At 42.4% G+C, this 27,214-nt stretch overlaps 14 non-coding genes across 14 annotated transcripts; 9 read left to right on the forward strand and 5 right to left on the reverse strand.

Annotated features, from left to right (window-relative positions):
- Positions 1-3,065: 3,065 nt before the first annotated feature.
- trnad-guc (transfer RNA aspartic acid (anticodon GUC)) lies at positions 3,066-3,137 on the reverse strand. Its single transcript has one exon. It is a non-coding gene; the product is annotated as a tRNA-Asp (tRNA).
- A 2,839-nt stretch (positions 3,138-5,976) lies between these two features.
- trnae-uuc (transfer RNA glutamic acid (anticodon UUC)) lies at positions 5,977-6,048 on the forward strand. The gene has a single exon. It is a non-coding gene; the product is annotated as a tRNA-Glu (tRNA).
- A 1,300-nt stretch (positions 6,049-7,348) lies between these two features.
- On the forward strand, positions 7,349-7,430 carry trnal-aag (transfer RNA leucine (anticodon AAG)). The gene has a single exon. It is a non-coding gene; the product is annotated as a tRNA-Leu (tRNA).
- A 1,360-nt stretch (positions 7,431-8,790) lies between these two features.
- Positions 8,791-8,872, forward strand: trnal-aag (transfer RNA leucine (anticodon AAG)). The gene has a single exon. It is a non-coding gene; the product is annotated as a tRNA-Leu (tRNA).
- Positions 8,873-9,331: 459 nt separating this feature from the next.
- Positions 9,332-9,403, reverse strand: trnad-guc (transfer RNA aspartic acid (anticodon GUC)). The gene has a single exon. It is a non-coding gene; the product is annotated as a tRNA-Asp (tRNA).
- Positions 9,404-10,183: 780 nt separating this feature from the next.
- trnae-uuc (transfer RNA glutamic acid (anticodon UUC)) lies at positions 10,184-10,255 on the forward strand. The gene has a single exon. It is a non-coding gene; the product is annotated as a tRNA-Glu (tRNA).
- A 1,541-nt stretch (positions 10,256-11,796) lies between these two features.
- On the reverse strand, positions 11,797-11,868 carry trnad-guc (transfer RNA aspartic acid (anticodon GUC)). Its single transcript has one exon. It is a non-coding gene; the product is annotated as a tRNA-Asp (tRNA).
- Positions 11,869-12,007: 139 nt separating this feature from the next.
- trnal-aag (transfer RNA leucine (anticodon AAG)) lies at positions 12,008-12,089 on the forward strand. Its single transcript has one exon. It is a non-coding gene; the product is annotated as a tRNA-Leu (tRNA).
- Positions 12,090-12,752: 663 nt separating this feature from the next.
- Positions 12,753-12,824, forward strand: trnae-uuc (transfer RNA glutamic acid (anticodon UUC)). The gene has a single exon. It is a non-coding gene; the product is annotated as a tRNA-Glu (tRNA).
- A 585-nt stretch (positions 12,825-13,409) lies between these two features.
- trnad-auc (transfer RNA aspartic acid (anticodon AUC)) lies at positions 13,410-13,480 on the reverse strand. Its single transcript has one exon. It is a non-coding gene; the product is annotated as a tRNA-Asp (tRNA).
- Positions 13,481-13,589: 109 nt separating this feature from the next.
- On the forward strand, positions 13,590-13,671 carry trnal-aag (transfer RNA leucine (anticodon AAG)). Its single transcript has one exon. It is a non-coding gene; the product is annotated as a tRNA-Leu (tRNA).
- Positions 13,672-14,814: 1,143 nt separating this feature from the next.
- On the reverse strand, positions 14,815-14,886 carry trnad-guc (transfer RNA aspartic acid (anticodon GUC)). Its single transcript has one exon. It is a non-coding gene; the product is annotated as a tRNA-Asp (tRNA).
- Positions 14,887-15,654: 768 nt separating this feature from the next.
- On the forward strand, positions 15,655-15,736 carry trnal-aag (transfer RNA leucine (anticodon AAG)). Its single transcript has one exon. It is a non-coding gene; the product is annotated as a tRNA-Leu (tRNA).
- Positions 15,737-16,801: 1,065 nt separating this feature from the next.
- trnae-uuc (transfer RNA glutamic acid (anticodon UUC)) lies at positions 16,802-16,873 on the forward strand. The gene has a single exon. It is a non-coding gene; the product is annotated as a tRNA-Glu (tRNA).
- Positions 16,874-27,214: the final 10,341 nt, after the last annotated feature.

Consider the following 27,214-nt stretch of genomic DNA (forward strand, 5'->3'; position numbering starts at 1 on the left):
ACCTCAGGTTGGCCCGTATTAATCCTAGCCTTGTCTAGCGTTTTATTTTTTGTACCTAGTCTTATTTCTTCTCTCATGAAGTATATTTTTCCTAGCCTTGTCTAGCGCTTTTAGTTTTGTGTGTTTGTTTTCGCTCAGTAGTTTTTTACATGGTGAGTTGTGTGTTTTCCACCATCGCCTTTTGTTTTTGCTACCTTGTGCTTCCGCCTAATAAAAAGGAAGAACAACTGTAAACACCAAATTCGTCTCTGCATCCTTGGGATCCACATCACCAACTCCTAACAATTCAGTTGCTCACTAGTTAGATTATCATTACTGTCAATGTTTTTTTGTAAATCCTCAATTTCTTTCTTTAATTCCTGTTCTGCCGCTTTAATTTTTTTTTTTTTCCATGAAGAGTATGCAATGGCATATCCTCTAAAACAACATTTGAAGGCTTCCCAGACTATTTGGGGATTTGAAGATCCTACATTATTTAAAAAAAAATCAGTAATAAATTGCTTTGTTTTTTCGATAAATTCATCATCCTGTAGATGCATTTGATTAAACTTCCAATATCCGGGCCCACGTGTATTATCTTCAATTGCAATATTTATTCCTATACAATTATGATCAGAACGCAAGTTATCATCGATTGCTATTGCAGTCACTTTGTTTAGCAATGAAAATGATATCAAAAAATAGTCAATACGACTTGCCTGGTTTTGTCTTCTCCATGTATACCGTACTAACCTAGGGTTTTTGAATCTCCAGATATCAATTAAATCAAATGCATCCATAACATTTTGAATCTTTTGTAAAGATTGAGGATGATAATCCATTGAAAAATTCCCTTTTCGGTCCAGAACTTTATCCAAAGCAACGTTAAAGTCCCCCACAATAATAATTTCCCCTTGTTGTTCTTGCAACATGTCACTTATTTCTTCAAAAAAGGAAGGTTCATCAACATTTGGCCCATACAGATTCAAAACACACATCTTTTGACCTTGAATAATCATATTTAATATTAGCCAACGTCCATGTGAGTCTTTTTCCATAGAGTTAAATTGAAAATTAAAGTTTTTTTTTATCAAAATCATAACACCTTTTGAATTTCTGTAACCATGTGAAAAGAAAATTGGACCATCCCATTCTTTTCTCCATTTTTCTTCATCTAAATGTGTTGAATGCGTTTCTTGAAGACAAAAAAGATCTTGTTTTTTTTCATTCAGCCACATAAATATAAGTTTTCTTTTTCTGTTGTCTGCAAGACCATTGCAATTATAACTAATTATTCCAACTTCATTATCGTTCCTATAAATCATATAATCTGAGTAAATTCATTGTATATTTTATTGATTCTCTTAATACCATAAGTTTCATAGACATGAAAATCTTGTAACTAAAAACTGCAGCATCACTTGCTATTTCCAAGGAAACCAATATCCCCTCTAATAAACCCACAGACATACCATTCACACCACAGCACCCAAGACAAACAAACATATAACCCCCAAAATATATAATTCGCTGACCGTTTGCCAACATCTAACTACATTGTCCAGTCCCAGAATAAACTAAAAAGCTCCACAAACAAAATGTCAAAACATATCCGTCAAGTCGTTACCATGGTGATGTCGCGATGACGCAATCACTGCGCGACATTGTTATTGTTCCTCACATGCTTCTGTACAGCTCACCGTTAATGTACAGTTTATCCACAACAAGACGAGCTTGTTGTCCTTTTTGCCTAAATGACTTCATAATTGGAATCAACTTACGTCGTTTCTCCACCACCTCAATTGGATATTGGCTGGTCATGAAGAATTTAGTACCTTTCAGTCTTCTGGAGACAGCAAGCATTTCGTCTTTGCATTTGGAGTTAGTAAACTTTACAAGCATAGGTCTCGGTATAGCATCCTCCTTGCGTCTGCCAATCCTGTGTGCTCGCTCCATCTGGATCCTCTTAACTTCTTCCTCCGGGATGCCGAGTTGCTCCTGCAGAAAGGCTCTGACGAGGTTCTCCGCAATGCCGTAAGTTTCTCCTCCATCTTCGCTAATTCCCATGATTAGCAGGTTGTCCCGCATGCTCCTGCAGCGGAGTTCCAACAAGTCTGCCTTTAATTTCTCGTTCTCCGTTGTCAGTCTTGTAGTTTCGAGTTTCAGGCTTGTTAACTCAACTTTTAGCGTTGTCTGTTCCTTTTTTATCTCCACCATTTCAGCGTGATTGTGCTCGACTGATTTTTTCAGCTCTGAAACGTCAGTTTTTAGTTCATCCAAAATGTCCAATTTTCCAAGTTTTTCAACCATGGCTTGCAACATTTTTCGATCGTCCGGAGTAAACGTTGCTTTTTCATCCAAATCACTGGAGGACAATTGATCACGGCCACGTTTTGACTCCTTTGATCCGCGTTGTGGCATGTTTGCAGGTGAACAATGAGTCACTCGGCGTTCGAGGCACCTTGTCTTCCGCCAAATCACCCTCGTGAGGAGTATATATCTCACCAATTGCAGAGAGGTGGATATATACAACGAAAACGACTTAAATTATTGTATCATTGGAGCGTTTATGCCATTATTAACCTTACATACTGGGACTTGTGTAGAGACGGTCTCAACTCACGTTGCTCACGGCGGCCATCTTGTAGGGTTGTAAGGTATAGAGGTATATAAGACCCTGGGCCTCATTTAGAAAACTTGCAAAAATAGGGCCAAAACGTTAGCTTTGGAGTTTTCCATGCCAGGTATGCAATAAAAAAAACACAACCAGCACAGATTTAAGGCCCGCCAGCAGCGTTCGGTAAAGCTAAAAGGTGGTCGAGGTTGTATGTTTATCAACATGTCGTTTGAAGATCAACCTAACCTAGTCTATGACGGCATCCAGATCTTGTTGGTTGCATTGCACAGGCAGGAGAGAGCAGACTAACAAATGACTCATCATATGCACTCCTCCACACTAACATGCTGTAGAACCATCCTCACTGTTTTGAATCAACAACATCACAACATTCGGAGAAGGATACTGTGGTCACTTCTGAAATTTCAACAAGATGGCAATTGAAGAAAATAAGAGGCACCTGCACCATCTCCCCGTCAGGGAATCGAACCCTGGTCTTCCGCGTGACAGGCGGAGATACTGTCCACTATACTAACGAGGACTGCTTGGCATGCTATTTTCCTGGGGACAACCAAACAGGCTTGGCTTTTGCCTGCCACACCGCGACCAAAGGCGCTGAATTAAGGCTCCAGTGTCTCGGGAGGCGTGGGTTCAAATCCCACCACTGCCATTTTTGCTGGTAACACACTTGTATCTTCCCTGACTGAGGCAATAAGACCCTGGGCCTCATTTAGAAAACTTGCAAAAATAGGGCCAAAACGTTAGCTTTGGAGTTTTCCATGCCAGGTATGCAATAAAAAAAACCACAACCAGCACAGATTTAAGGCCCGCCAGCAGCTTCCGGTAAAGCTAAAAGCTGAGATTCTCAGCTTTCCTCTTCTTGTCGTCTTCGAGGTCCACTGCACGACACCTTTCCAGTTCTCCACACACAACCTAGCCTAGTCAATGACGGCATCCAGATCTTGTTGGTTGCATTGCACAGGCAGGAGAGAGCAGACTAACAAATGACTCATCACATGCACTCCTCCACACTAACATGCTGTAGAACCATCCTCATAGCCTCATTTGTTCATGGATACCCTGCAACGTTCCGTTTCACAAATCTTGGGCGATTTAGGCAGGACCAAAAAGGCCACACTTCTTTGGAGCCAGGCAGAAGAGATTTGTTTAGGCAGAGAGAGGATTTGTGTGAGGCATTTTCCCGGCGGCTAGAGCAGAGGGCCAACCTGTTGCGGTGATGTCTGTCAGTCAGGGCTTATACAGACAGGATGGAGGAAATTTGCCTTGACTTTAATCTCTTCATTGCTGGTTCTCGGTCAAACAGAGCAAGACGAGGGTCTGTTTCTTGTTTGAGCTTTTCCTCTGACGTCTGTGGTTGTATTCAAGCTGTTTTCTGTGCCAACTGACTTCAGGCTAACCATTGGTATATGTGTAAAAGTGGTATATGTGTAACTAAACTGTTGTCAGGGTTTGCTCGTAGGTGGTTAGATGCGTTGTCGTAAATAAGACCATACAGGGCTTCGCCTAAGGACTATTCTAATTCTACCAAGGTTGATTTTTGTAATGCTATGTCGAGGTCGTCAGCTGCTGCATCCCTAACCTTTAATTTGACACATTGACTCTGACAAACCATTTTCCCTTTTTGAAGACTTGCTTTTGCATCCTAATTTCGAGGGGTGTAACAAAAATTAGTAAAATACTGTGTTTGATTTCTGTAGGGCTGTGCAGCAACGCCGAGTCCACACATCACAACATTCGGAGAAGGATACTGTGGTCACTTCTCAAATTTCAACAAGATGTTAATTGAAGAAAATGAGGGGCATCCAAACCATCTCCCCGTGAGGGAATCGAACCCTGGTCTTCCGCGTCACAGGCAGAGATACTGTCCACCATACTAACGAGGACAGCTTGGGATGATATTTTGCCTGCCACACTGCGACCAAATTGTTGCTATTTCATATTTCTGCTATCTCATAATGCCGACGAATTGATCCGCCGAATGCATGGATTGAGGGTAGTGTGGCCGAGCGGTCTAAGGCGCTGGATTAGGCTCCAGTCTCTCAGGAGGCGTGGGTTCAAATCCCACCACCGCCATTTTTGCTGGTAACGCACTTGTATCTTCCCTGACTGAGGCAATAAGACCCTGGGCCTCATTTAGAAAGCTTGCAAAAATAGGGCCAAAACGTTAGCTTTGGAGTTTTCCATGCCAGGTATGCAATAAAAAAAAGACAACCAGCACAGATTTAAGGCCCGCCAGTAGAGTCCGGTAAAGCTAAAAGGTGGTCGAGGTTGTATGTTTATCAACATGTCGTTTGAAGATCAACCTAACCTAGTCAATGACGGCATCCAGATCTTGTTGGTTGCATTGCACAGGCAGGAGAGAGCAGACTAACAAAGGACTCATCATATGCACTCCTCCACACTAACATGCTGTAGAACCATCCTCACTGTTTTGAATCAACAACATCACAACATTCGGAGAAGGATACTGTGGTCACTTCTGAAATTTCAACAAGATGGTTATTGAAGGAAATAGGAGGCACCTGAACCATCTCCCCGTCAGGGAATCGAACCCTGGTCTTCCACGTGACAGGCGGAGATACTGTCCACTATACTAACGAGGACTGCTTTGCATGATATCTTCATGGGGACAAGCAAACAGGCCGAGCGGTCTAAGGCGCTGGATTAAGGCTCCAGTCTCTCAGGAGGTGTGGGTTCTAATCCCACCACTGCCATTTTTGCTGGTAACGCACTTGTATCTTCCCTGAATGAGGCAATAAGACCCTGGGCCTAATTTAGAAAGCTTGCAAAAATAGGGCCAAAACGTTAGCTTTGGAGTTTTCCATGCCAGGTATGCAATAAAAAAAACACAACCAGCACAGATTTAAGGCCCGCCAGCAGCATCCAGTAAAGCTAAAAGGTGGTCGAGGTGGTATGTTTATCAACATGCCGTTTGAAGATCTCCGCCCTACTTAAGACATTCAGGCCACTTTTATCTGTTTCTGTATTTGGATGACACCGCAGTGATAGGATGTATCACTGGCCCGCACAGTGCGACCAGCAGGAGGGAGTTGGCCTGTCTGGTGACATTGTGTGGAAACAACGACCTTATCCTTAACACGGACTACACTAAGAAGACAACAGAAGACATGAGGAAGGAAAGTCTGTTCTTTTTTGTTACTATTGTACAATTTTTACACACCCAAGTCCAAATTCATGCAGCAGTTTCCATAGTGTAGTGGTTATCACTTCACTAAGACACAAAAATTACCCCGGTTCATAGAAGACAATTCGCATTCCTGACATGGCATATGAATGCAATGGGTGCTTCACACATTTGTCAAGAAACCATGCAGGAGACCACTGAACCAGTGATCAACTCCCTGGTGGTCTAGTGGCTAGGATTCGGCGCTTTCACCGCCGCGGCCCGGGTTCGATTCCCGGTCAGGGAAAGCTATCCGACCCTTTCTCAGAGCAGGCAATTTATAATAAACTTATGTGACTTCCATGTTTTATGCTCATGATATACAAATCATTATCGTTGACATTTTCCATAAAGGCAATGGGGACATTGCTCAAACTTGGCCCAAAAAATGTGCCCGAGATTCTCCGCTTTCCTCTTCTTGTCGTTTTCGAGGTCCACTGCACGACACCTTTCCAGTTCTCCACACGCAACCTAGCCTAGTCAATGACGGCATCCAGATCTTGTTGGTTGCATTGCACAGGCAGGAGAGAGCAGACTAACAAATGACTCATCATATGCACTCCTCCACACTAACATGCTGTCGAACCATCCTCATAGCCTCATTTGTTCATGGATACCCTGCAACGTTCCGTTTCACAGATCTTGGGCGATTTAGGCAGGACCAAAAAGGCCACACTTCTTTGGAGCCAGGCAGAAGAGATTTGTTTAGGCAGAGAGAGGATTTGTGTGAGGCATTTTCCCGGCGGCTAGAGCAGAGGGCCAACCTGTTGCGATGATGTCTGTCAGTCAGGGCTTATACAGGATGGAGGAAATTTGCCTTGACTTTAATCTCTTCATTGCTGGTTCTCGGTCAAACAGAGCGAGACGAGGGTCTGTTTCTTGTTTGAGCTTTTCCTCTGACGTCTGTGGTTGTATTCAAGCTGTTTTCTGTGCCAACTGACTTTAGGCTAACCATTGGTATATGTGTATAAGTGGTATATGTGTAACTAAACTGTTGTCAGGGTTTGCTCGTAGGTGGTTAGATGCGTTGTCGTAAATAAGACCATACAGGGCTTCGCCTAAGGTCTTTTCTAATTCTACCAAGGTTGATTTTTGTAATGCTATGTCGAGGTCGTCAGCTGCTGCATCCCTAACCTTTAATTTGACACATTGACTCTGACAAACCATTTTCCCTTTTTGAAGACTTGCTTTTGCATCCTAATTTCGAGGGGTGCAACAAACATTAGTAAAATACTGTGTTTGATTTCTGTAGGGCTGTGCAGCAACGCCGAGTCCACACATCACAACATTCGGAAAAGGATACTGTGGTCACTTCTCAAATTTCAACGAGATGGTAATTGAAGAAAATGAGAGGAACCTAAACCATCTCCCCGTCAGGGAATCGAACCCCGGTCTTCCGCGTGACAGGCGGAGATACTGTCCACTATACTAACGAGGACTGCTTGGGATGATATTTTGCCTGCCACACCGCGACCAAAGTGTTGCTATCTCATATTTCTGCTATCTCATAATGCCGACAAATTGATCCGCCGAATGCATAGATTGAGGGTAGTGTGGCCGAGCGGTCTAAGGCGCTGGATTAAGGCTCCAGTCTCTCGGGAGGCGTGGGTTCAAATCCCACAACTGCCATTTTTGCTGGTAACACACTTGTGTCTTCCCTGACTGAGGCAAGAAGACCCAGGGCCTCTTTTAGAAAACTTGCAAAAATAGGGCCAAAACGTTAGCTTTGGAGTTTTCCATGCCAGGTATGCAATAAAAAAAAACCAACCAGCACAGATTTAAGGCCCGCCAGCAGCGTCCGGTAAAGCTAAAAGGTGGTCGAGGTTGTATGTTTATCATCATGTCGTTTGAAGATCAACCTAACCTAGTCAATGACGGCATCCAGATCTTGTTGGTTGCATTGCACAGGCAGGAGAGAGCAGACTAACAAATGACTCATCATATGCACTCCTCCACACTAACATGCTTTAGAACCATCCTCACTGTTTTGAATCATCAACATCACAACATTCGGAGAAGGATACTGTGGTCACTTCTCAAATTTCAAAAAGATGGTAATTGATGAAAATAAGAGGCACCTGAACCATCTCCCCGTCAGGGAATCGAACCCTGGTCTTCCGCGTGACAAGCGGAGATACTGTCCACTATACTAACGAGGACTGCTTGGGATGATATTTTGCCTGCCACACCGCGACCAAAGTGTTGCTATCTCATATTTCTGCTATCTCATAATGCCGACAAATTGATCCGCCGAATGTATAGATTGAGGGTAGTGTGGCCGAGCGGTCTAAGGCGCTGGATTAAGGCTCCAGTCTCTCGGGAGGTGTGGGTTCAAATCCCACAACTGCCATTTTTGCTGGTAACACACTTGTATCTTCCCTGACTGAGGCAAGAAAACCCAGGGCCTCATTTAGAAAACTTGCAAAAATAGGGCCAAAACGTTAGCTTTGGAGTTTTCCATGCCAGGTATGCAATAAAAAAAACCCAACCAGCACAGATTTAAGGCCCGCCAGCAGCGTCCGGTAAAGCTAAAAGGTGGTCGAGGTTGTATGTTTATCATCATGTCGTTTGAAGATCAACCTAACCTAGTCAATGACGGCATCCAGATCTTGTTGGTTGCATTGCACAGGCAGGAGAGAGCAGACTAACAAATGACTCATCATATGCACTCCTCCACACTAACATGCTTTAGAACCATCCTCACTGTTTTGAATCATCAACATCACAACATTCGGAGAAGGATACTGTGGTCACTTCTCAAATTTCAAAAAGATGGTAATTGATGAAAATAAGAGGCACCTGAACCATCTCCCCGTCAGGGAATCGAACCCTGGTCTTCCACGTGACAAGCGGAGATACTGTCCACTATACTAACGAGGACTGCTTGGGATGATATTTTGCCTGCCACACCGCGACCAAAGTTTTGCTATTCAGTATTTCTGCGATGTCATAATGCGGACAAATTGATCCTCCGAAAGCACGGATTGAGGGTAGTGTGGCCGAGCGGTTTAAGGCGCTGGATTAAGGCTCCAGTCTCTCGGGAGGCGTGGGTTCAAATCCCACCACTGCCATTTTTGCTGGTAACACACTTGTATCTTCCCTGACTGAGGCAATAAGACCCTGGGCCTCATTTAGAAAACTTGCAAAAATAGGACCAAAACGTTAGCTTTGGAGTTTTCCATTCCAGGTATGCAATAAAAAAAAACACAACCAGCACAGATTTAAGGCCCGCCAGCAGCGTCCGGTAAAGCTAAAAGGTGTTCGAGGTTGTATGTTTATCAACATGTCGTTTGAAGATCAACCTAACCTAGTCAATGACGGCATCCAGATCTTGTTGGTTGCATTGCACAGGCAGGAGAGAGCAGACTAACAAATGACTCATCATATGCACTCCTCCACACTAACATGCTGTAGAACCATCCTCACTGTTTTGAATCAACAACATCACAACATTCGGAGAAGGATACTGTGGTCACTTCTGAAATTTCAACAAGATGGTAATTGAAGGAAATAGGAGGCACCTGCAAAATCTCCCCGTCAGGGAATCGAACCCTGGTCTTCCGCGTGACAGGCGGAGATACTGTCCACTATACTAACGAGGACTGCTTGGCATGCTATTTCCCTGGTGACAACCAAACAGGCTTGGCTTTTGCCTGCCACACCGCGACCTAAGGCGATGGATTAAGGCTCCAGTCTCTCAGGAGGCGTGGGTTCAAATCCCACCACTGCCATTTTTGCTGGTAACGCACTTGTATCTTCCCTGACTGAGGCAATAAGACCCTGGGCCTCATTTAGAAAGCTTGCAAAAATAGGGCCAAAACGTTAGCTTTGGAGTTTTCCATGCCAGGTATGCAATAAAAAAAAACACAACCACCACAGATTTAAGGCCCGCCAGCAGCATCCAGTAAAGCTAAAAGGTGGTCGAGGTTGTATGTTTATCAACATGTCGTTTGAAGATCCCCGCCCCTACTTAAGACATTCAGGCCACTTTTATCTGTTTCTGTATTTGGATGACACCGCAGTGATAGGATGTATCACTGGCCCGCACGGTGCGACCAGCAGGAGGGAGTTGGCCTATCTGGTGACATTGTGTGGAAACAACGACCTTATCCTCAACACGGACTACACTAAGAAGACAAAAGAAGACAGGAGGAAGGAAAGTCTGTTCTTTTTTGTTACTATTGTACAATTTTTCCACACCCAAGTCCAAATTCATGCAGCAGTTTCCATAGTGTAGTGGTTATCACTTCACTAAGACACAAAAGTTACCCCGGTTCAAAGAAGACAATTCGCATTTCTGACATGGCATATGAATGCAATGGGTGCTTCACACATTTGTCAAGAAACCATGCAGGAGACCAGTGTCTGAACCAGTGATCAACTCCCTGGTGGTCTAGTGGCTAGGATTCGGTGCTTTCACCGCCGCGGCCCGGGTTCGATTCCCGGTCAGGGAAAGCTATCCGACCCTTTCTCAGAGCAGGCAATTTATAATGAACTTATGTGACTTCCATGTTTTATGCTCATGATATACAAATCATTATAGTTGACATTTTCCATAAAGGCAATGGGGACATTGCTCAAACTTGGCCCAAAAAATGTACCCGAGATTCTCCGCTTTCCTCTTCTTGTCGTCTTCGAGGTCCACTGCACGACACCTTTCCAGTTCTCCACACACAACCTAGCCTAGTCAATGACGGCATCCAGATCTTGTTGGTTGCATTGCACAGGCAGGAGAGAGCAGACTAACAAATGACTCATCATATGCACTCCTCCACACTAACATGCTGTAGAACCATCCTCATAGCCTCATTTGTTCATGGATACCCTGCAACGTTCCGTTTCACAGATCTTGGGCGATTTAGGCAGGACCAAAAAGGCCACGTTTCTTTGGAGCCAGGCAGAAGAGATTTGTTTAGGCAGAGAGACCCAGGGCCTCATTTAGAAAACTTGCAAAAATAGGACCAAAACGTTAGCTTTGGAGTTTTCCATTCCAGGTATGCAATAAAAAAAACACAACCAGCACAGATTTAAGGCCCGCCAGCAGCGTCCGGTAAAGCTAAAAGGTGGTCGAGGTTGTATGTTTATCAACATGTCGTTTGAAGATCAACCTAACCTAGTCAATGACGGCGTCCAGATCTTGTTGGTTGCATTGCACAGGCAGGAGAAAGCAGACTAACAAATGACTCATCATATGCACTCCTCCACACTAACATGCTGTAGAACCATCCTCACTGTTTTGAATCATCAACATCACAACATTCGGAGAAGGATACTGTGGTCACTTCTGAAATTTCAACAAGATGGTAATTGAAAAATGTAAGAGGGACCTGCAACATCTCCCCGTCAGGGAATCGAACCCTGGTCTTCCGCGTGACAGGCGGAGATACTGTCCACTATACTAACGAGGCCTTCTTGGCATGCTATTTTCCTGGGGACAACCAAACAGGCTTGGCTTTTGCCTGCCACACCGCGACCACAGGCGCTGAATTAAGGCTCCAGTCTCTCGGGAGGCGTGGGTTCAAATCCCACCACTGCCATTTTTGCTGGTAACACACTTGTATCTTCCCTGACTGAGGCAATAAGACCCTGGGCCTCATTTAGAAAACTTGCAAAAATAGGGCCAAAACGTTAGCTTTGGAGTTTTCCATGCCAGGTATGCAATAAAAAAAACACAACCAGCACAGATTTAAGGCCCGCCAGCAGCGTCCGGTAAAGCTAAAAGGTGGTCGAGGTTATATGTTTATCAACATGTCGTTTGAAGATCATCCTAACCTAGTCAATGACGGCATCCAGATCTTGTTGGTTGCATTGCACAGGCAGGAGAGAGCAGACTAACAAATGACTCATCATATGCACTCCTCCACACTAACATGCTGTAGAACCATCCTCACTGTTTTGAATCAACAACATCACAACATTCGGAGAAGGATACTGTGGTCACTTCTGAAATTTCAACAAGATGGTAATTGAAGGAAATAGGAGGCACCTGAACCATCTCCCCGTCAGGGAATCGAACCCTGGTCTTCCGCGTGACAGGCGGAGATACTGTCCACTATACTAACGAGGACTGCTTGGCATGATATTTTGCTGGGGACAAGTAAACAGGCTTGGCTTTTGCCTGCCACACCGCGACCAAAGTGTTGCTATTCCATATTTCTGCTATCTCATAATGCGGACAATTTGATCCTCCGAAAGCTCGGATTGAAGGTAGTGTGGCCGAGCGGTCTAAGGCGCTGGATTAAGGCTCCAGTCTCTAAGGAGGCGTGGGTTCAAATCCCACCACTGCCATTTTTGCTGGTAACGCACTTGTATCTTCCCTGACTGAGGCAATAAGACCCTGGGCCTCATTTAGAAAGCTTGCAAAAATAGGGCCAAAACGTTAGCTTTGGAGTTTTCCATGCCAGGTATGCAGTAAAAAAAACACAACCAGCACAGATTTAAGGCCCGCCAGCAGCATCCAGTAAAGCTAAAAGGTGGTCGAAGTTGTATGTTTATCAACATGTCGTTTGAAGATCTCCGCCCCTACTTAAGACATTCAGGCCACTTTTATCTGTTTCTGTATTTGGATGACACCGCAGTGATAGGATGTATCACTGGCCTGCACGGTGCAACCAGCAGGAGGGAGTTGGCCTGTCTGGATACATTGTGTGGAAACAACGACCTTATCCTCAACACGGACTACACTAAGAAGACAAAAGAAGACAGGAGGAAGGAAAGTCTGTTTTGTTCTTTTGTTCTTTTTTGTTACTATTGTACAATTTTTCCACACCCAAGTCCAAATTCATGCAGCAGTTTCCATAGTGTAGTGGTTATCACTTCACTAAGACACAAAAGTTACCCCGGTTCAAAGAAGACAATTCGCATTTCTGACATGGCATAAGAATGCAATGGGTGCTTCACACATTTGTCAAGAAACCATGCAGGAGACCAGTGTCTGAACCAGTGATCAACTCCCTGGTGGTCTAGTGGCTAGGATTCGGCGCTTTCACCGCCGCGGCCCGGGTTCGATTCCCGGTCAGGGAAAGCTATCCGACCCTTTCTCAGAGCAGGCAATTTATAATAAACTTATGTGACTTCCATGTTTTATGCTCACGATATACAAATCATTATAGTTGACATTTTCCATTAAGGCAATGGGGACATTGCTCAAATTTGGCCCAAAAAATGTGCCTGAGATTCTCAGCTTTCCTCTTCTTGTCGTCTTCGAGGTGCACTGCACGACACCTTTCCAGTTCTCCACACACAACCTAGCCTAGTCAATGACGGCATCCAGATCTTGTTGGTTGCATTGCACAGGCAGGAGAGAGCAGACTAACAAATGACTCATCATATGCACTCCTCCACACTAACATGCTGTAGAACCATCCTCATAGCCTCATTTGTTCATGGATACCCTGCAACGTTCCGTTTCACAGATCTTGGGCGATTTAGGCAGGACCAAATTTCGAGGGGTGCAACAAAAATTAGTAAAATACTGTGTTTGATTTCTGTAGGGCTGTGCAGCAACACCCGAGTCCACACATCACAACATTCGGAGAAGGATACTGTGGTCACTTCTCAAATTTCAACAAGATGGTAATTGAAGAAAATGAGAGGAACCTAAACCATCTCCCCGTCAGGGAATCGAACCCTGGTTTCCGCGTGATAGGCGGAGATACTGTCCACTATACTAACGAGGACTGCTTGGGATGATATTTTGCCTGCCACACCGCGACCAAAGTGTTGCTATTTCATATTTCTGCTATCTCATAATGCCGACAAATTGATCCGCCGAATGCATAGATCGAGGGTAGTGTGGCGGAGCGGTCTAAGGCGCTGGATTAAGGCTCCAGTCTCTCGGGAGGCGTGGGTTCAAATCCCACCACTGCCATTTTTGCTGGTAACACACTTGTATCTTCCCTGACTGAGGCAAGAAGACCCAGGGCCTCATTTAGAAAACTTGCAAAAATAGGGCCAAAACGTTAGCTTTGGAGTTTTCCATGCCAGGTATGCAATAAAAAAAACCCAACCAGCACAGATTTAAGGCCCGCCAGCAGTGTCCGGTAAAGCTAAAAGGTGGTCGAGGTTGTATGTTTATCATCATGTCGTTGGAAGATCAACCTAACCTAGTCAATGACGGCATCCAGATCTTGTTGGTTGCATTGCACAGGCAGGAGAGAGCAGACTAACAAATGACTCATCATATGCACTCCTCCACACTAACATGCTTTAGAACCATCCTCACTGTTTTGAATCATCAACATCACAACATTCGGAGAAGGATACTGTGGTCACTTCTCAAATTTCAAAAAGATGGTAATTGATGAAAATAAGAGGCACCTGAACCATCTCCCCGTCAGGGAATCGAACCCTGGTCTTCCGCGTGACAGGCGGAGATACTGTCCACTATACTAACAAGGACTGCTTGGGATGATATTTTGCCTGCCACACCGCGACCAAAGTGTTGCTATTCAGTATTTCTGCGATCTCATAATGCGGACAAATTGATCCTCCGAAAGCACGGATTGAGGGTAGTGTGGCGCTGGATTAAGGCTCCAGTCTCTCGGGAGGCGTGGGTTCAAATCCCACCACTGCCATTTTTGCTGGTAACACACTTGTATCTTCCCTGACTGAGGCAATAAGACCCTGGGTAATAGGACCAAAATGTTATCTTTGGAGTTTTCCATTCCAGATATGCAATAAAAAAAACACAACCAGCACAGATTTAAGGCCCGCCAGCAGCGTCCGGTAAAGCTAAAAGGTGGTCGAGGTTGTATGTTTATCAACATGTCGTTTGAAGATCAACCTAACCTAGTCAATGACGGCATCCAGATCTTGTTGGTTGCATTGCACAGGCAGGAGAGAGCAGACTAACAAATGACTCATCATATGCACTCCTCCACACTAACATGCTGTAGAACCATGCTCACTGTTTTGAATCATCAACATCACAACATTCGGAGAAGGATACTGTGGTCACTTCTGAAATTTCAACAAGATGGCAATTGAAGGAAACAGGAGGCACCTGCACCATCTCCCCGTCAGGGAATCGAACCCTGGTCTTCCGCGTGACAGGCGGAGATACTGTCCACTATACTAACGAGGACTGCTTGGCATGCTATTTTCCTGGGGACAACCAAACAGGCTTGGCTTTTGCCTGCCACACCGCGACCTAAGGCGCTGGATTAAGGCTCCAGTCTCTCAGGAGGCGTGGGTTCAAATCCCACCACTGCCATTTTTGCTGGTAACGCACTTGTATCTTCCCTGACTGAGGCAATAAGACCCTGGGCCTCATTTAGAAAGCTTGCAAAAATAGGGCCAAAACGTTAGCTTTAGAGTTTTCCATGCCAGGTATGCAATAAAAAAAAAACAACCACCACAGATTTAAGGCCCACCAGCAGCGTCCGGTAAAGCTAAAACGTGGTCAAGGTTGTATGTTTATCATCATGTCGTTTAAAGATCAGCCTAACCTAGTCAATGACGGCATCCAGATCTTGTTGGTTGCATTGCACAGGCAGGAGAGAGCAGACTAACAAATGACTCATCATATGCACTCCTCCACACTAACATGCTTTAGAACCATCCTCACTGTTTTGAATCATCAACATCACAACATTCGGAGAAGGATACTGTGGTCACTTCTCAAATTTCAACAAGATGGTAATTGAAGAAAATAAGAGGCACCTGAACCATCTCCCCGTCAGGGAATCGAACCCTGGTCTTCCGTGTGACAGGCGGAGATACTGTCCACTATACTAACGAGGACTGCCTGGGATGATATTTTGCCTGCCACACTGCGACCAAAGTGTTGCTATTCAGTATTTCTGCGATCTCATAATGCGGACAAATTGATCCTCCGAAAGCACGGATTGAGGGTAGTGTGGCCGAGCGGTCTAAGGCGCTGGATTAAGGCTCCAGTCTCTCGGGAGGCGTGGGTTCAAATCCCACCACTGCCATTTTTGCTGGTAACACACTTGTATCTTCCCTGACTGAGGCAATAAGACCCTGGGCCTCATTTAGAAAACTTGCAAAAATAGGACCAAAACGTTAGCTTTGGAGTTTTCCATTCCAGGTATGCAATAAAAAAACACAACCAGCACAGATTTAAGGCCCGCCAGCAGCGTCCGGTAAAGCTAAAAGGTGGTCGAGGTTGTATGTTTATCAACATGTCGTTTGAAGATCAACCTAACCTAGTCAATGACGGCATCCAGATCTTGTTGGTTGCATTGCACAGGCAGGAGAGAGCAGACTAACAAATGACTCATCATATGCACTCCTCCACACTAACATGCTGTAGAACCATCCTCACTGTTTTGAATCATCAACATCACAACATTCGGAGAAGGATACTGTGGTCACTTCTGAAATTTCAACAAGATGGTAATTGAAAAAAGTAAGAGGCACCCGCACCATCTCCCCGTCAGGGAATCGAACCCTGGTCTTCCGCATGACAAGCGGAGATACTGTCCACTATACTAACGAGGACTGCTTGGCATGTAATTTTCCTGGGGACAACCAAACAGGCTTGGCTTTTGCCTGCCACACCGCGACCAAAGTGTTGCTATTCCATATTTCTGCTATCTCATAATGCGGACAATTTGATCCTCCGAAAGCTTTCGGAGGCCACTTTTATCTGTTTCTGTATTTGGATGACACCGCAGTGATAGGATGTATCACTGGCCCGCACGGTGCGACCAGCAGGAGGGAGTTGGCCTGTCTGGATACATTGTGTGGAAACAACGACCTTATCCTCAACACGGACTACACTAAGAAGACAAAAGAAGACATGAGGAAGGAAAGTCTGTTCTTTTTTGTTACTATTGTACAATTTTTCCACACCCAAGTCCAAATTCATGCAGCAGTTTCCATAGTGTAGTGGTTATCACTTCACTAAGACACAAAAGTTACCCCGGTTCAAAGAAGACAATTCGCATTACTGACATGGCATATGAATGCAATGGGTGCTTCACACATTTGTCAAGAAACCATGCAGGAGACCAGTGTCTGAACCAGTGATCAACTCCCTGGTGGTCTAGTGGATAGGATTCGGCGTTTTCACCGCCGCGGCCCGGGTTCGATTCCCGGTCAGGGAAAGCTATCCGACCCTTTCTCAGAGCAGGCAATTTATAATAAACTTATGTGACTTCCATGTTTTATGCTCATGATATACAAATAATTATCGTTGACATTTTCCATAAAGGCAATGGGGACATTGCTCAAACTTGGCCCAAAAAATGTGCCCGAGATTCTCCGCTTTCCTCTTCTTGTCGTCTTCGGGGTCCACTGCACGACACCTTTCCAGTTCTCCACACACAACCTAGCCTAGTCAATGACGGCATCCAGATCTTGTTGGTTGCATTGCACAGGCAGGAGAGAGCAGACTAACAAATGACTCATCATATGCACTCCTCCACACTAACATGCTGTAGAACCATCTTCATAGCCTCATTTGTTCATGGATACCCTGCAACGTTCCGTTTCACAGATCTTGGGCGATTTAGGCAGGACCAAAAAGGCCACACTTCTTTGGAGCCAGGCAGAAGAGATTTGTTTAGGCAGAGAGAGGATTTGTGTGAGGCATTTTCCCGGCGGCTAGAGCAGAGGGCCAGCCTGTTGCGGTGATGTCTGTCAGTCAGGGCTTATACAGGATGGAGGAAATTTGCCTTGACTTTAATCTCTTCATTGCTGGTTCTCGGTCAAACAGAGCGAGACGAGGGTCTGTTTCTTGTTTGAGCTTTTCCTCTGATGTCTGTGGTTGTATTTGTGTAGTGGATTGTCCGAAGCTTAAGCAGGCAACAAAAGTAGTTTAGTACAACAAATTTATTTACCCATTATCAGAAGTGCAGGTTGAAGTGAGTTGGTCGTGCGGACAAACCACAAGTTACTCCGGAGCAAACAAGACACACACAAGCCAAAATCACTCCCGAGTTCCGGTCTTCTGCCATTTTTTATATGTCTGTTGTGCGTCATCGTTCCTTATCGAGTGCGTCAGTGTCTTGTTTTGCTTTTCCTATCTGTTCCATAACAACTCGAATCCTTTAGACAGTCAACACATTCTATAGACAGGTTGGCACGACTTAATATTCACTTTTGTCCCACAACTGGTCCATTCAATGGCACAAAAATACAAGAGTATTGAAAATGAGCGGACATTCTTAAAAGACAAGAAATATAGGTCAAAAGGTCAGAAATTCTACTACATACCCGCCTTCCAGGGTCTTAAGACCCTGGACCAAAACAATTTCTGATATAGACCACTAACTTAAATCTCTACCGCAGATAGAGGCAAAAACCTCAATGTTTTTATACGAGGCAAAAATTCCGTCTATGACCCTCCTTCAGAGCGATCGCTGTTACCAGCCTGCAGTAAAACCATCTCACAGAACACAATTAGTGGCCTACCCTTTGATTTAGTAAAGGAAAAACAAATACTTTGATCATGAACATCATTGAACATTAATAGATGAATGTATATAGACTCATGACTGTAAGACATTTTCAAAAATATTTTTCCCGGCATTTGCAATGAATGTAGTTACCAATATTGTTAATTATCAATTGATTTTGAACACACAACTGAATTTCGTATGAGTCCATGTTCGATTAGTGTTCGTATAGATGGCTCGGTGGTGCCTCAGGCTGGTGGCCTGCCGACACCTCGTTGGGTTTTGGCTGCCTTGGTGAAGAAAGAGATCCACTCAAACAGTCTGTCTCTCTTTGGGGTGTGGTTCAGTCCATTGGGCAGACTGTTCAGTGGCATGTGCGTGCTGGCTGAAATTGGGGAAAACTCAGGTAGAGTTGGAGCTGTGGGGGCTTTGGGGAAGGCTGGGGCAGAGTATGGGGCGTGGGGCTTTGGTCCAGGCCCTCGGCTTGCTTCAGGCCTCCTCGCTGCTTCGGCACTCCCAACACTTCTTTCCACAGCTGCTGGAGTCCCGGTGGACACATTGGCTGGCAACCTTAGTTGTTCTCGTCATCGCTGGCAAGGTGTTGTCTCTCCTCTCGGTTCCTTCCAGTCAGGTATCGGGTGTTGGTCCTGGATTGGCTTTGACCGTGCCCCTCTTAGCGAGTGCAAGGGAATCTGGGGTGGCTGCTTTCATCCTCAAATCTGCACAGAGGAACTGGCACACAAATTCTACATTTTGCAAACTTACCATTTTGGTCTCATGGTCTTTCCACCTTCCTAGGAAGCTGCTGGTCCTGAGAAGTGCTGATCTTGTGACTGAAGAAGATTAACCTGTTTTCTTAAATTAGGTGCCATTGTTTGACCTAATCTTTTTGGGGAAACCATGTCGGGATATTAGATCATTCACAAAACATTTAATTACTGAATTGGCACCCTCCTTTGAGGGTGGGGTTGCTTTCGCCAACCACTGCAATTGTCAATCTAAATCATTACGTTCCTTTATCCTTGTACCGGATTGATCATATCGATTAAATAAAACCTCAACACGCTCAAACTTGACCCAATCCAAACTCACCTCCCCCCTCTGTCCCTCTCACAGGGACAGTGTTAGTCGTAGTAATAGTAATAGTAATAGTAGTAGTAGTATTAGTAGTTTCAGAAACATCCAAGAAAAAGAAAGGCAGCTGATATTCAAGCGCAGCAAGAACAGAGGCGGAGGACAGGTCATGTTTGAGGTCACTGTTCGCTTTTGCAATAGTACTTTGATATTTCACAATACCTAGTGAATTATTGTGGCCTCAATAATTCACTAAATAGTTGTATTTAATTTAGTCTATCTATGATGGGACAATGCACAGAAACATTAAGTTCAGAAACAGATATGTTCTGTACTAGATTATATCTAAATAGCTACTTTCCATCTGCAGTCCCTGGCTACCTAAATTAAAGGGATCCAAAAATCAAGCACTAAAATTATGACACTAATTAATCATAATAAATATATACATTCATAATAGTCAATAATTAATCAAAAATAATCATACTGTAGCATGTAATCAATTATAAGAAAAGTCACCAAATGCCCCTTCATGGACACATACTTACCATACAATACAACCACACCGTATTTACATCATCACACAAAGACAATACATGCTCTTGTTCACATCTGTCATCATTCGTAAAAACAACCAAGATTTTAACAGCCATACCTCACAATTTACAACAAAAATGCTCTCATAGATAAATATAATACTCATTAATTTGATGTGTCAACATAATGCCCCTCTTAGTGACCGTCTGAGCAGCCTTGATTGCTCCAAAGCCACTTTTTTTTTATTTCAAATTTTCTATTCCTTTTGTTATAACGTGGAGAAGGCTAATTGGTCTGTACATGTTCTGGTCTTCTTTATTTCCTGCTTCATGGATTTAATCATAGTAGCAGTTTCTCGACGTGGTAGGGAAAGTGTTTTCCGTTATTGATTTATTTATCAATCGTTGTTATACGAGCAATAATACAATCCTTATATGTTTTTAGGAAGATAGTGTCCAACCCATATATATATATCTCTAGATCGTGAGTCTGATAATGCAGCGAAGATTTTGTTTAACTTTGTTTCATTTGTTAATTCTAAAATTAGTCCATCCTGAATAAATGACAATTATTTGCACTGATTTTGAGGGATTTTTTATTCAGGGTTTGTACAGCCTGGATGAAATGTTCATCAAAATTACCACTTATGTCCAGACTGTCTGCGATAGTAGCGCCATTGATATTTAATGTTATAGTGTTGTTTCTTGTTTGCTCTCTTTCCGTAAGTTTGTATCTGGTTTTCCATAACTCTCTATTGTTCCTTTTTGCAGCTTTAATTAATTCTAAGTGAAAGTCAGCCTTAGACTTCCGCATAAACATTGTAACTTTTGTTCCTCCAAACTTTTAAATCATACGATCTGTATTTAGACCTGTTTTTTAATTGCTCTTATGAGAGCTGAGTCCTCATGTCTTTATTAGAATCCAATGGTGTTTTTATTTTAGCACTCTTCTTTCTGGTTTTGTATTTGTGTATTTACAGATGTTCTCTTTAATTTTTGTCATCCAATTGTAATTCTAGTAGAGCTGCTTATCATTTGTATCATATAGAAGCCATTTATAATATCCTTAAGTTTCTTTCTACGTGTTTTATTTAACCAGTCCAGATTAACGTCCTCCATGACGTTACTTCTGTCATACTATGCTGTTTGAGGATGTCTGAAAATGAATCAAGAAAAATGTCTTTAGCTGTGGTCGGTTGGTATACTACAATTACCTTGAAATACATTTCTGAGGATTCTGATTTTAATTTCAACATACTCAAATTGATCTAGTTTTAATGTTTTCCCTTTCATAAATCATAATTCCTCCCCCCTTTGTCACTCGATCTGTCTTTTCTGTAATCTTGTCCCCCGGGACATTAATTAGAACGAAAAGGTGCTGTGGGTTTTAACCATGTCTCTGATAGACAAGGTAATCCGGATTAGAGTCTGACAGTAACTGCTGTATTTGTTCAGTATATTTCCTGTGGTAGAAAGTTTATTAATGCGGACACGTTTGTTACTGAATACTTTCTACAGACTTCTGTCTCTCTGCGACTTTGTGTATGTAATAAACAACTATAAATATTTGATATGCTTAAATTTTGTTTTAGCTCAGCTGTTGTGTAGCTGCTAGCTCTTTGTAGCCTACAGCAGAAATGTCCAAATTGCAACCAATAGCTATGTTTTTAACAGACAACCGAAATAATTGATTTGCGTATCGGTTCAATCAGCGGCAGCTACGCCCTGTTTTATCATTTGACCTAAATTTTTGGTTTCGTAGGCAGGACAGAGGGAACAATGTGGGTCATTAGTTGTCCATCTTATACCATTCTAATTGTTGTAAGGATAGTTCACATGAGCGGCCATACCTTGAGTCCCACCATATACAAGAGTCAAAAGGCTCCTATTATGAGTCGTCTAATTGGTTATCATACACTTTGGCGGTTTGGGTGGCAGGACACACGGACGCACCTCAGTCAGCCAGCGCTAGGACAGTTGGAGCAGTCCCCGTCTTCCACTCATTCCTGGGAGGCGTCCCTAGTAGTTGTCAGCTGATGTCGTGCTGTCAGGCAACATCAGGAAGTTCCTTCTGTGCAGTATTGAATTGTCAGGGCACAGTTCGTAAGCAGGTCATTACAAGGTGTGTGCAGGTTGACCACAAAGGAATGCTTCAAAGATTGTGTTGAACATTGTCCGTTGACACTTATGTCCACGAGGGGTCTGTTTGTATCCTGCTGTTCGTCCTGCTGTCACACCTGTATTTTTTGTGAGCATGTTCTGGCTACAACTTTGGAGCTTGTCTTGTTCAGAGAAGTTGGCAGTCCCCCGGCTGCACATCCTTTTCACCCTCGCTTGACCTAGCACAACCGTGGCTACCACCCAAGTCCGTCTGTATTTTTTTTACGTTTTATTGAGGTTTTTTCCTCCAGAATTTGGAACTCAAAACATGTACACCCATCGTTTTCATATCCTCTCGGTTAGTTCAATTTTGCATATCACGTTTTAAAATTACAGTCTTAACTATCCCATTAATTGCTAATCAATAACCTTAATTCAAAGATTATACGTACTACTTCATGTGTATTTAAGTACCCTTTTAATTCACTTAAAGATTATCTATAAGTTAATTTAAACTATCATTTGTCTATCAGTAGGTTCGAGCAAGCTGTCATGCTTGCACTCTGACCTCCTGCTGTGCGTGATACTCTCCAAAACAAAGGAATGTATTTATTCACGTTTCTCCTTATCTTTCAGCTAAATCTTTTAATCTTTTAACTTTTAACGTCCGTACTGTGTTTATTTTTATTGTCTGCATTTTAATTTTGCTCTTATTTTCTTTCATTTCACTTTGTTGTCTGTGAATCACTTTGAGTCTTGTCCTTTCCTGGAAAAACGCCACACAAACAAAGCTGCCCCGCCTTGCCTTGCATGTCTCCGACTGGTTATCCAAGTTAGTCATAACAAACACACAAGGCCATGCTCTAAGCGCCATGCCTAATCACACTTCTCCTCTTTTTAACACTTTACATATCGGCTCTTATTCTAATTATTAATGTAGGCTGTTATTTGTAATTATTATTCAACACTATTCACAGCAAACAGTTGTAAAGTTATAGTTATTCGCATTATACTCTCAAATTCTATAGCTAACTGAAAGCTGTTGAGATTTGGTTTGCCTACTTCATCTCAGTGGCCTAGTGGTTAGAGTGTCCGCCCTGAGATCGGCAGGTCGCAAGTTCAAAACCCCGGTCGAGTCACACCAAAGACTACAAAAAATTTGGGAGCCAAATCACCAAACATGATTCCCCCACCTCCCAGGGGCAATCACGGGGGATGGGTCAAATGCAGAGGACAAATTCCACCACACCCAGTGTGTGTGTGACAATCACTGGCACCCCAACTTTAATTCTAACTTTATTCTGTCATGCCATTATCCTCTTCTAGCTCAACATCCAGAAGTATGGTGTACTGAAATGTCTAAATAAAAATATAAATTACTCCAAACTAAAATGTCAGACCGCACTTCAAAGCCACTTTTATTAAATTAATTTCCAAACTAACCACCACCACAGCAGACATCTTCCTCAATCCTATCCCAATACTCCCATAAATTGGAAAGGTGTTTCACAACAGTGGTTAAGTAGTTATTTTAAGTAATAGATCTCAATATGTAGAAATTAATAAGACTAAATTTGACCTAGTGTGTGAATGTTGTCTGTCTATTTATCTGTGTTGGCCCTGTGATGAGGTGGCGACCTGTCCAGGGTGCAAAGTCAAATTGTGAAACACAAATTAAAGTTGAATCAAGTGGAAATTGACAGAGTATATGAACTACATTCTTGAGAATAGTAATTGATCATTAATATGTTGGAAGCCGCATATTGAACATATTAAAGAAAATATCCAAATCCATTGCTATTCGGTATAAAGTTAAACACATGCTGAATAAGAAATGTCTGCACATGTTATATTATTCATTTATTTTTCCATATGTAACATTGTTTTGAAGTTTGGGGAAATGTTTATAGAAGAATTATAGACCCAATACTTAAACTTAAAAGGCTCATTTCAATAATACACAAAGCATTATTATTATGATCATATCAATCCATTTTTTTAAGTCATAATGTGTTAAATGTTCAGATAATTTAATTTTAAAACAATGGCAATTATGTTTCCAAGTAAAGAACAACAGCCTTCCAGTTTGTATTCTTAGCTTGTTTACATTATGAGGAGACACTATCATTTACGGGGGATATTGATTTTTAAAATAGGTCAAGTAAAATAAAAATAAAAACACAAATGTATTTCAATTTTAGGAGTTAAATGATGTACCATCCTCAGTGATGAGCTGAACACATGTAGTTTTTTGCTATGGTTTAAAAGACCCTTGAAAAGTAAAGTTTTCTCAACATTATAAAATATAGTAACAATTACTTTCATCTTTTAACGTTGATGTTCCAGGTAATTTAATGTTCAGTAATTGTATATCATAGGCCAATATAAGTGTTGGCTTCCGCCTATTCGTTTTTTTTTTTTTCGGTCATTCTTTTTTCTTTTCTTTTCTGTGTGTAAATGTGTATGATTGTTAATATGTCTAATTTACTGTTAAACTGCTCACACAAATTGGTTGATGGTTGATTATATGACCAAAATAAACCTATTTCATTTATTCATTCATTATCTATCGTACTCATAGTTTTATTCCATTTTGTTATTCTACATGCACCAATGTCACATAGAAATGTGCTTTCTTTGTTATTTATTTACATTATTATTTCTGGTTTACTTGCTGTCTGTTTACTTAAGTTCTCATATTTTGGTCTGTCTTCCTTCTGATTAGAATTTGTTTAACGCTTCTCTACGTTTTGTTTTGACAATGGCGCTGAGTGGCTCTTATCTGTACTTCTTCAGACTCTATGTTTTCACAGATGCCCTTAGATGTATTAGAATATAAATTTAACTTTTATTTTATTGTGTGTTTATTCCTAAAAAAAATTAAAATGTCAATGTATGATCAATTTATCTTTATCAAATTTAAATTCAATATTATTAATTTATTTGTTGTATAACTATTAATTCAAAGTTACAATGTGTCCTAATCTATGATGTTCGTGCGTGTGTGTTTGTCTCAACTTCCACACAGAAACTGGATGGATCAGATAAGCAACAAGGCTGTACCAAAAAAAGTATACTAGACATATAAATGAATGATGAATTAAACAATGTTTCAATGTCCCACAATCCGTATTTATTTATTGATATTTAAACGTGTAATTTTCCATATATCTATTATTTTACTGGACTTAGCAAGCACCTACTACTAGCACACTCTACAGACCGAGAATAACTGTTTTTTTTTTATATGCGTCACACAGTCACTCACACACAGAGAATTTACCAGCGAGCAAGAGCCTTTTTTCCCGTACTCAAAATCTCAGTGTGTAAAACAACTGTAATATCGCACAGTCACAATCACCAGTATAGTTAAAAACAAATTCAAATGACTGGAATTCGCTCGCAGCGCCCAAGAGGGGGAGCCTCCCTGCTTAGGCTGCTGCCTCCGCGATCCAACCTCTTGATAGCGGAAGAAAATAATTATATGGATGGATCATTCACTCATGTGTTTTCTGTACATAACTTTGTCTATTTTCTCACACGCACACACATAACCGACAATTTCCCAGCTCTTGCAGATCAGCGTGGGTGAGAAAAAAGCGTGAGGGGAGAGGTTGATTTTTTCAGAGGGGAATTAAAACAGATAAGAAACCAGGTGCTACACAAAAGTTATTAAAATACGCAGATATATATATATAAATTTAAAAACACACATTTTTATCCCACAAACCACTCCCCCCTGGTCCGGACCAATATAAACAACTAATGCACGCGTGCTTTTGTGGAATCGGCCGTCTCATAACACACACACGCAGGTCATTCTTACTCATATAACGGCGATTAAACCATTCAGCGGAGCAAACCCTGCTTTTCCTTCCTGACCAACAAGGATAACAGCCTAAGGCGCTGTAGAATCACCAGGAATCACCCTTCAATTCTACACTACATCGTGTCTGGTCAGTCCATATAGTTTCACCAAGGCTCTACCATATGGAGCCCTTACTCTATCCATCTATACTGCAGCAAATTTCCAAATTCGTGACAACTTGGCTCAGTTGATCTCCTTTACCGGAGTCACTGAACGATCACCTTATATCAGGCTTTATACCCGGCTGCAGCTTCCACATAGACAGATACGTAGGACCTTCATAGACGTCATAAATTTGTGTGGGCCAAATGTCACACCAGTTTAGCCAAACTTGCCTTGAATTTCGCTGTGTCCAACTCCGGCTAACCATGTACTTGCAGAAAAAAGCATCCTCTGCCAACAACGACAGAGGATGAAGAGGTTAAAAGAAATTTTTCGTCTCACATCGTCTATGCTTCTACACTCCAAACCACCAAAATTCTATCAACAATCCCCATTTGTTAAAAACAAGAGATTACAAGTTTTCAACTGTAGTGGATTGTCCGAAGCTTAAGCAGGCAACAAAAGTAGTTTAGTACAACAAATTTATTTACCCATTATCAGAAGTGCAGGTTGAATTGAGTTGGTCGTGCAGACAAACCACAAGTTACTCCGGAGCCAACAAGACACACACAAGCCAAAATCACTCCCGAGTTCCGGTCTTCTGCCATTTTTTATATGTCTGTTGTGCGTCATCGTTCCTTATCGAGTGCGTCAAATGTCTTGTTTGCTTTTCCTATCTGTTCCATAACAACTCGAATTCTGTAGACAGTCAACACATTCTATAGACAGGTTGGCACGACTTAATATTCACTTTTGTCCCACAACTGGTCCATTCAATGGCACAAAAATACAAGAGTATTGAAAATGAGCGGACATTCTTAAAAGACAAGAAATATAGGTCAAAAGGTCAGAAATTCTACTACATACCCGCCTTCCAGGGTCTTAAGACCCTGGACCAAAACAATTTCTGATATAGACCACTAACTTAAATCTCTACCGCAGATAGAGGCAAAAACCTCAATGTTTTTATACGAGGCAAAAATTCCATCTATGACCCTCCTTCAGAGCGATCGCTGTTACCAGCCTGCAGTAAAACCATCTCACAGAACACAATTAGTGGCCTACCCTTTGATTTAGTAAAGGAATAACAAATACTTTGATCATGAACATCCTTGAACATAAATAGATGAATGTATATAGACTTATGACTGTAAGACATTTGCAAAAATATTTTTCCCGGCATTTGCAATGGATGTAGTTACCAATATTGTTAATTACCAATTAATTTTGAACACACAACTGAATTTCGTATGAGTCCATGTTTGATTAGTGCTCGTATAGATTGCTCGGTGGTGCCTCAGGCTGGTGGCCTGCCGACACCTCGTTGGGCTTTTGGCTGCCTTGGTGAAGAAAGAGATCCACTCAAAC

The sequence above is a fragment of the Entelurus aequoreus genome, linkage group LG26 (assembly GCF_033978785.1).
Source record: "Entelurus aequoreus isolate RoL-2023_Sb linkage group LG26, RoL_Eaeq_v1.1, whole genome shotgun sequence".
Taxonomy (NCBI): domain Eukaryota; kingdom Metazoa; phylum Chordata; class Actinopteri; order Syngnathiformes; family Syngnathidae; genus Entelurus; species Entelurus aequoreus.